We start from the raw sequence: 10,141 nt of genomic DNA, 5'->3' as shown, positions 1-10,141 counted from the left end.
GGGGGGGGGGGCCGCTGGGGGGGGCGGCGGCGCCCCCGCCGATGGTTCGGATCGCATGTGGTGACCGGTTCCCGCTCACTGGCTGAGCGCGGTGCGGGCGCAACACCGAGGGTTGCGATCCCGTTGCTGGTCCCCGGTACGGGTGCGACACCGAGGGTTGCGATCCCATTATCGGTCAGTAAAAAAAAAGACGAAAAGGAATTTTTAAAAAAAGTATTTTTGAGTGTAAAAAACTTAAGTAGCTGATCACACATAGAGAAATCTAATTTTAATATAATGTTAGTAAAGTTGCTCAAAGCACTTAAATTATTGCCAGGCTTTAAGTTGATATAGGAAGACTGACAGAGTAAACTAAACTATCACACTGATTGGCTTTCTTGTAGATCCCTATGTCTTATAACAGATCCCTATTTCTTATAAACTAGGGATCTACAAGAGTCCCTGTGTTGCTAACGCTCAGCAACAGGTGCCTAAATCATCTGCATACAGAAGCCATGCAGATGACTTGAATAAGGTTGGTTCGTTATGAAAGAGCAGAGAGAGCTCAGTTTGCCTGGGTGGGCTAAGTTTGACACCTCTTGCTTGCTAGGATCTACTGAAACAAAAATGATGGTGAAAGTGCCATTAGGGGGGCAGAAAAAAGTTACTTGTTTAAATAAAGCTATATAACAATGTTTTCTTGCCCAAAACGTGGTAGAATAGACAGCTCCTACCTTCAGATATTTCTTAATTTAAGGAGATAAAATGACATCTAATTATGTTTTTCTTTGGCAACAGAATTTGAAGAGATACAATATCCCTCCCTCAGTAAGATAACATTTTTACTGTTTTTTTTTTAATCTCAACTAAGTTTCTTAACTAATACAGTTCACACAATAACAGATTAATCAAGTCACTAAAATTAAAAAGTTCCACCTAGATTTTTTCCTCTGGAATTTTTGAATTAACATTATTCAGCATTGAAAACATGTAAAAATGAGTACAATGTAATGTTGACTTCACACCCTATTACCTAACGAGCAAATTAAATATCTCCCTCCTAAACTTTTTACTCAGATCCTTCATTCTAGCATAATTATTAGGTATTTTTAATAGTGTACTTCTAGAAATTTATTACATATATACATACATTATATATGCATTTGCATATGAATATATTTAATATACTTATATTACATATAATATATATATATACATGTGTTTATATATAATTTAATATGAGGGGTCTTCAGAACATTCATAGAAAAATTCACATTATCTTTTAATTCCATTTTTCATGAACTATTTGAAGTATCCTCATAAATGTTAGTATATGAATATATAATATATAAATAAATATGTATATTATGCATAATATATATTGTATATAAGTATATGTTATATAATAAATGCATAATATATGTATTTCCACATTGATAATTATTTGGATAATTCCTGCTGTTTTTCCTTTCAGACAATTCTGCAGTAAGTAAGCTTGTATACAGGTGGTTCATTTTCCAAGAGAACCAGTCCATCGGTATGCTAAGTTCTGAGAAATAGAACTGAAAAGTATGTTCATTTGGGATTTCAGTATAATTTTCCACTTTTTTCTCCTTAGAGGTTTTACCAATTTAGATTTCTACCAGCATTTTATATAAGTTTCCACTTCTCTACACGCTTGCTGACATAGTGTGTTATAAAAATTGTGAATCTATGCCATTAGACACATTTATTTTATTTTCAGGGGTTTACTAAATGCAATTTGGAGTTCTTTTTCTTTGAACTGCCTGTTCATATATTCCACTATATTTTTTAAGTGGGCCAATGGCTCTTTCATTATCGATTGGTAAGAAATCTATATATATTAGGGAAGTTATCTCTTTGCCTGTTATATGTTTTATAAATATTAATCCCCTGTTACCTTTTATTTAGATTATGAAACTTTTGTCGTGAAGAATTGTTTTTATGTAGTTAATTTTTAAAAATATTTTCTATTATAGTTTTAGAAATGTGGAACAAAAGAATCCATGAATGATTTCTTCTACTGTGTTTAAAATTTTATTTATTTTTCATGTTTAAATTTTAGACCCCTTAAAAATTCCTTATGTTTCATATGGGAATATAGCTATCATTTTCATTTCAATAGTGTAGGCTTTTGAAGTACAGACATTTTAAATTTTGATAAAGTCCCGGTCAGAGCTTTTTTTATATATGTTTATTTTTATGTTCTAAGAAATCTTAGCATTATGATTGGTGTAATGATGGTGTAATTTTATCCTATGTTTTCTTCTAGAAATTTTAGAGTTTTGGAATTTATATTACTAAATGGTCTGTGATACATTTTGAATTTTATTTATAGCTTGGTATAAAGGTTAAAGATCATTTCCTTTTCATATGTTTTTTTGATACAGAACTATTTGTTGAAAAAACTAGGATTTTCCCCACTGAGTTCACCTGACACTTCTTTTGAAAATCTATGGCACACGTATTGTGAGTCTCTCTGTACCTTCTATTTTGCTTAATTGATCTATGTGTTTATCCTTAAACTCATAGCATACCTTCTTGATAACTACAACTTTATATTTAAACTTGCAATCATGTAGTGTATGTCTTTCAAATTTATTCTTAATTTTTAAGGATTCTTCTAGATAATTCTAAATATTTTATATTTTAATATAACTTTTAAAATCTTACCAATTTTTAAAAGGCTTTCAGAGAACTTGATTAGAATTTCATTATATCTCTAGATCAGTTTCCAGAGAACTCACATCTTTAAAACATTATCTTTCAATCCATGAACCTGGCATGTCTTTTCACTTTGTTCTTAGCATTGTTTTAAAATGTTCAATCTTCAAAATATTGCTTAAAGTATTTTGCATTTGAAAACTATTGGAAATAGCATTTTTCAATTTTCTGGTTATCTTTCACTGTATAAAAATAAATTTTTTGATACTTGATCTTGTATTCTACAGCTTTATTAAAGTCTTCACTTATTCTACCAAATATTTTTGTAAATTTCCTAAGATTTTTTATGCACATATTCACAAGTTATTAAGACAAGAGTTTTTATTTTATTATATTGAGATAAAATTTTGCACTCTTCATATAATCTTTGGTCAGTCATGATGATTCATTTCATATATGTGGCTGGATTTTGCCTACTAATGTTTTGTTAAGGATTTTTCCATTGATGTTAATGACAGATATTAGTCTGAATTTTTGTGTTTTTTAAATATATTTGTCTCCTTTTGGTATCAGGGAAATTCAGGCTTCATGAAGGAGTAAAAAGTATTCTCTTTTTATTTTCTTAAGGGGATACTTTAAAATTGGAAATACTTGGTTTTTAATAAAAAATTAAGTTTTTATTCCATGCATACTGCAATTCAGATTTTCTGTGTCTTCTAGTGGTAGTTTTTAGAATTTGAGTTTTTCAAGGAATTTGTCAACTTTATCTAAGCTTTTTAATGTATTGGTATACGTTGTTTATAATATCTCCTTATTATCTTTCTAATACATGTAATATCTGCTGTGATGTCTACTATTTTTCCTTTCTGATATTAATTTGTTTTCTATCATTTTATTGATTAATCTAGGCAAAAATTTTTTTAATGTTATTTTTTTTCAAAAAAGTATTCTGACTTAATTGATTTTTTTGTTTATATTCTTTCTATTTAACTGATTTCAACTTGTGTCTTTGTAATCTCTTCCCTTCTACTTATTTTGTCTGAATAAATAGGGTGTATTTCCCGACTTCCCTTGATGTTAGTTTTGTGTACTTAATTGACTTTTAAATGAAATGTGAGCATGTCGAGGTACGCACTACTTATGGGTCTGGACAAACCTCATTGTTCTTTACAATCTCTCCTCATACAGATACGATGATACTGAATTTTCCATTGACTAATATGAAAGGAAACTGGATTCCTGATTTATTACCTGAAAAGTAGCTTCTGGAGAATTAACCAACGTTAATCAGACTCTGGTTTACATGAAAAATAAAGCTTTAATATATCAAGTTCCTGATATTTTCAGTGTGCTTGTTATATGAACCAGAATCCATCCAACAGGATTAATACCAATGCACATCAGCACATACTCATCTGAAAACACATACCACAGAAGACAGCACTGGTTACTCTGCAGTGGAATTTGTGGCAGGAGTGAATTAAGAAACACTGGTATCGATGCCTTTTTATTTTTTTTCTATCCATGAATGCTTTAAATTGGCCGTATTTTACCAATATTTTTTCCAATTTTAAAATTAAAAATTAAGTTAAGGCTGATTATGAGATGAAAGACTTTACGTTAGAATAACTAAAGGTGATAAAACAAATTAAAATCATAAGAAGTGGGTAAGGTTCTCATAGTTCATGTGATAGGTAAGTAATTGTTACCTAAATTTATTAAATCAAGGAGAACAAATTTCCAACTATGTTCAACTGATAATGTGTGACCAATTAGTATGTACATTTTACAATTCTAAGAAAAAGAGATATAGTAGTGAACAAAACAAGCAGCCTCCCTCACTCCCCGTGGGTTAAATTCTAGTGAGGGAGACAAGGAAGAAGTAAACAAACCGCTAAAGTGCAGTAATGATGATCCTTTCCAGGAGGAAACAAATAAATTGAGTAGACTGATTCTGATTAGGTGTGTTTTGTGTCGGCTACTCCTGATTAGTCTCACTAGAGAAGTAGCATTTGAGCAGAACCCAGAAAAAAGAATGCAAGAGAGCCATCTAAGTATTTTGGGGAGAAGCACTGCATAGGGAAAAGCAGAAAATTCAAGGGCCAGAGGGGAGGGAAGCTCATCTCAGGCAAGGTGAGTAAGGTAAACAGCAGTAGAAGTGAGTCTGTAGAATCACCTGTAGTCAGAGACCAGAGGATCTCATAGGTTTGGAAACATAACATGAAGCTTGAGAGACTGAATATACAAACGAACAATGGTCAGACCATATATAAAAGTAGAACTTTGACCCACAAATTGCAGCAACCTGGCCAGGAAACCAACCATCATATCTATAATAAACAGCCCAGGAACCCAGCCTGCCATGTGAGACTTGCAAGAAATCAGAGTGCTATCTCTAGTGACAATCCAGAAAAATAAACAATAACTTCTGTAACAACTGGCCAAAAATGGCCAGGACTTGATTAATAACTGACAACTTTCATTGGTTAGGGTGCAGCCTTGTACACCAAGGTCATGGGTTCGGATCCCTGTACCAGCCAGGCACCAAAAAAAAAAAAAAAAAACCTCATAAAAACAAAATTAATCACCGCTTGCTTTATTTTTGTCCCTGCTTCTAAATAGGACCAACCACCCTGCTTCAAAATAGGACCAACCAGAGAAAGCCAAATATGTGCCCTAACCAATCGACAGGATGAGCGCTTCTAGTTAACCCACCTACAGCTTCTCCAGGCTGACAACCCCCAATCAAGGCACACCTGAGGCCTTCTCTTTTTTACACTATAAAGCTTTCCCACTCCACTGCCTGCCTTTTTTTTATTTTTTTTTTTCCTTTTTTGTCTTTTTTCATGACCGGCAACAGATCGCAACCCTCAGTGTCGCGCCCGTACCGGACCGGGACCGGCAACGGGATCACAACCCTCGGTGTTGCCCCCGTGCCTCGCTCAGCCAGTGAGCAGGAACCGGTCTGTATGTGGGATCTGAACCCTCGGGCGGGAGCGCCGCCGCGCTTCCCAAGCGGCGCACTTATCCAGTGCGCCACCGGGCCGGCCCGTGCCTGCCTTTGCATCTCTGCCAAACCACAAGTGAGAGTCGCCAACTCTCTTGCTATAGCCTTGGCTTTTCTCATCTTGTTGGTCTTTGTAAAGTTAAACAGTGTAACTAAAAATAGACACTATGGCTTTTTTATCAGAAGTAAAACTTGCACACACAAAGAAAGCAAAGAAAAAGTAGTTTATTTAAAAAAAGAATAAAAATAAACATTAAAGCAAAATGTAACATTAAATAAAAAATGACCTTAACTACTTACCCTGCAGTAATTTCCAATATTTGAAATCTTAAATCTGCCTAGAAATTTACAGGGATTTATCATTATTGACACCAGCCTGCATCTCATCCACAAATACAGAAAAATCTCATCATTTTCTGTCTTTAACCTTTTAGTGAGTGGTAGTTTGCCCAAAGAACTGTTTAGTTTTACATTGTTATTATTTTTTCAGTGAAATACCTCATAGTGCCTGTTGAGCCTGGAATTGAAATATTTATCTCATTTATGTAGCTATAAAATCCAACAAGTAATGATTTGTTATATTCGTTATACAAATTGTTATAATTGAATCTTCTTTTCTCTCTGTCTTTATCAAAAAGAAAACAAAAAGAGGTTAAAACATGAAAGAGTTAGTTAATGTTCTGCCAACTGCTTAAAGTATTTGGCTTCCATCCCTGCCTCCAAGTTTTGAGAAGTTAACAGCAGGATGGTTTTGAAATTACTCTCATTTTCCTCTCTCCATAGGGGAAGACAGTTTAGGAAGTACAGCAGAGACCAATTCACGTGTATATAAAAAGTCATGTCCTCTTACCAGTGGATGTTCTTTCTTACCAGCAAAGCAAAAGCCTAATGCATATGTGAAACCCACAAGTTTTTCAACGCTAAGCACAATAAAATATTCTCTCCACTCCAATCAAGATTTTACCTAATGATAAAATTTTAATGACATCTGACATTTCTAAAAGCCACCAAATCTTTCAGTATAGGCCAAAATGGTATCGCTTTTGTAGTAGATGATATGATTTGACACAATGCTTCAGTGATACTTAAATTTTTAAATATCTACCATTTCTAATGTTTGATTTTACCAATGTTACCAATCATTTACCAGGTGCTTTAAAAAAAACAAATTGACACTAATGCAAAGATTTTATAACTAGCCCTCTTCTCATGAAAATTACTTATTCAGTCCCCTATATTTTTTATGTGGAAATATAGAAGTTGCACATTTAATCTTTTTGGCTTCCTATATTCATCAACAACAACAACAACAAAAAAAAAAAAAAAGACACATTTGGGCATTTTTTGTTTCATCATATTTGGTGTTGAAAGATAAAGAAGGTATATGATTTTTAAAAATATGTTTTACAAGTTAAGAAAGTCCTGGTGAAAAAACAGGCAGATGCCCTTAATCATAATCATGGGATAGGTTTCCTTTATTCCTGATCAATGGAATCCACTATGTCATGCTGTGGATATCTATTCAAGTAACTCATCTGGTTCCTTTGTCCACATGTGTGCTTCTAATCTGATTGAAAAGATGGGGAAAAACCTGACACCCCTGGGCCATCTTCACTGGTTGGAGTGGGCGAGATGGGAGAGCAAATTGAAGGGAACTTTCTGACTTGGCCACTGTTTCTTTATTCTTAATTTCTCATACTTGTATACTCATACAAACGTCATGCAAGCATGTACACACACACACACACACACCCCTCTCTTGTGTTCCACAAGATGTGAGCAGACTACAAACATATAGGCCACAAACTATAGGGATGGAGTGTGTTCACCTGGATAGGTCAGGCCATATAGACTATGCAGGGAGAGTAGGAAAGGATGACCAATTTAGGAGCCTTGATTTGTTCTCAGGACTAAAATGCATCCTCCAACAGCGTTCACCAGGAATGTGTGTGATAATGGATTGAGTACATTGTCTCAAGATTAAATCTGACTTTGCTGCCTATGTTATTTTTCAAAGTGGCTGCAATTCATAAAGGACGAAGGGGGAGTACTTTAACTCTCATTACTTCCAACATTTCCCTATATAGAATTAGTAATTGTGTATCACTTGAAAGTGTTATTCCGTATTCAAAGTTTAGTCTTTACAATACCAGACACGAACATCATGTGAACATGTGAGAAATGATTAGTTGACTTAATGACATGAGGACTACACAAAGATTTATATGAAAAAGGGTGTGTGGAAACTCCTGCAAAATAAGGGATGGAAAAAGGTATTCCACACAAACGAAAACCAAAAACGAGCAGGAGTTGCTATACTTTTATTGGATAAAATAGACTTCAAAAACTAAGAGACAAAGATGGACACTATATAATGATAAAAAGATTGATGCAGCAAGAAGATATAAAAATTATAAATAAATGTACCAAACATTGGAGCACCCAGATATATAAAGCAACTGTTGTCAGATCTACAGGGAAAGAGAGACCCCAACAAAGCAATAGTTGGGGATTATAACATGGCTCTCTCAGCTTTGGACGGATCATATAGACAAAGCATTATCAGAGAAGTATTGGATTTAAACAGCACTTTACACCAAATGGACTTTACAAACATATAGAGAACACTTCATTCAACAGTGACAGAATATACATTCTTCCCATCAGCACATGGATCACGTGGATTGACCACATGTTAGGCCACAAATTAAATCTCAACAAATCATAAAGACTGGAATTATATCAAGTATATTCTCAGACAACAACGGAATAAAATTAGAAATTAACGACAACAAAAAAAACCCATTGGAAACTGGACGAATTCATGGAAATGAAACAACATGCTCCTGAACAACTAATAGGTCAAAGAAGAAATAAAGCAGGAAATCAAAACCTTCCGCAAGATAAATGAAAACAGAAGCACAACTTACCAAAATCTATGGGATACTTCAAAAGTAGTACAGAGAAAGATATGTATTGCAGTGAGTGCGAACATCAAAAGAATAGATGTCGGAAGCCGTGCATCCATGGGAAATGGCGTGGGAATGTAAGGAGGATGGTTCTCCGTTCAGCAGGGCTGCGGAGAATCTCCGTATGTGTGGCAAGGGGTCCCGTGGAANGGTTCTCCGTTCAGCAGGGCTGCGGAGAATCTCCGTATGTGTGGCAAGGGGTCCCGTGGAAGTTTTCCAGAAAATCCCTATTCCTGTGTTCTCTGGATCGCATGTACTTGTCAACCCCCCTGGAAATAATTGGATGTTTTATGGGAATGTTTATGCTCTTGTGCGTCTGGCGTGAGGTGGCAGTTGTATTTTTAATAATGATACAAATGAAATTACATTTTTCTTGGTTAATGAAACTGGCCTTTTGGGAAATCGCTCAGTTAATAAGTACAAGTTTGATTTGATTAATGAAACCCAGGTAAAAATGTTGAAAAGTACACCTGGGCCCATGATTTGTTCTAACCATTGTTCCGAAAAGCAGGTACAAAGAAGCCCAGAGGACTTCCTGTACAGATGCATGCACAGGGCGGTGGAGCAAAGTCAAATAACAATAAGTTTTCTTGTAAATTTACCCAAGGTACTAGTTGCCTGGGTCATTATCCTACCACGCAGGGGTTTGGTTTTCACTGTCAGAGACGACAATTGTGTCGGTTAAATATTAAAAGTCTGGTGGGCTCCTGGAGAAAGAAATAGCATGCAACAGGTAGGAGCTGATAGACCCCCTCTTTCCTATACAGGGCCATATATAGAAGACAAGTATTGGTATGGTAAGATTAAATATGAGCAAAAAAATTAAAGTTTTGTTTATGGAAAAATCAGGTTTGGGCTTTTAAGTTGTTCAAAACTTTTTAAACAAAGAATCGTTTTACACATATAGCTAAATTCATATTATAAAAGGGTGTGCCTTTTTAGTAATTGTTGCTTTTAGTTGATTAAGATAAAAAATTAAAATCAAAATAGGAGATGGATATGTAAATCATATGTTGTAAGGGTTAAATGTTTTACTTAAAAACCGCATGTGCTGCCAACCATGAGAACTCTGGCCACTGGCCACAGACCTCAGTTTGAAACTCTTGCTTGCTGGTTAAGTTTGTTTCACTTTGAAGAATGATATGGACTTTCCTAAAGATCATGATCTATGACTGGGAGCAGTCAGATGACCCATTATTTTCTCACTTTAAAAAATGATATGTACTTTCCTAAAGATTATGATCTGCCAATAATGATATGTAGTTCCTTAGAAAGTTATGATTCAGTATAATCAAAAAAGAGTGATTTAAATATTGTATCGATCTATTTTGTGTTCATAGTTTAATATTAACTTGAGGAAAAATGCTTGCTTTATGTAATTAGAGTATAGACATGGTATTAATAAAGGAGAATGGCTTTTGTCCGTCATCCACTGATGCACTAGACATCATTGGTCCGTCTTCTTTTTTCTTTTCTTTTTTTTTTTTTTTTTTTTTTCCCC

This window comes from Galeopterus variegatus, unplaced genomic scaffold (assembly GCF_000696425.1).
Source record: "Galeopterus variegatus unplaced genomic scaffold, G_variegatus-3.0.2 Scaffold2452, whole genome shotgun sequence".
NCBI lineage: Eukaryota > Metazoa > Chordata > Mammalia > Dermoptera > Cynocephalidae > Galeopterus > Galeopterus variegatus.
Note: the sequence above shows the minus strand (reverse complement) of the source record.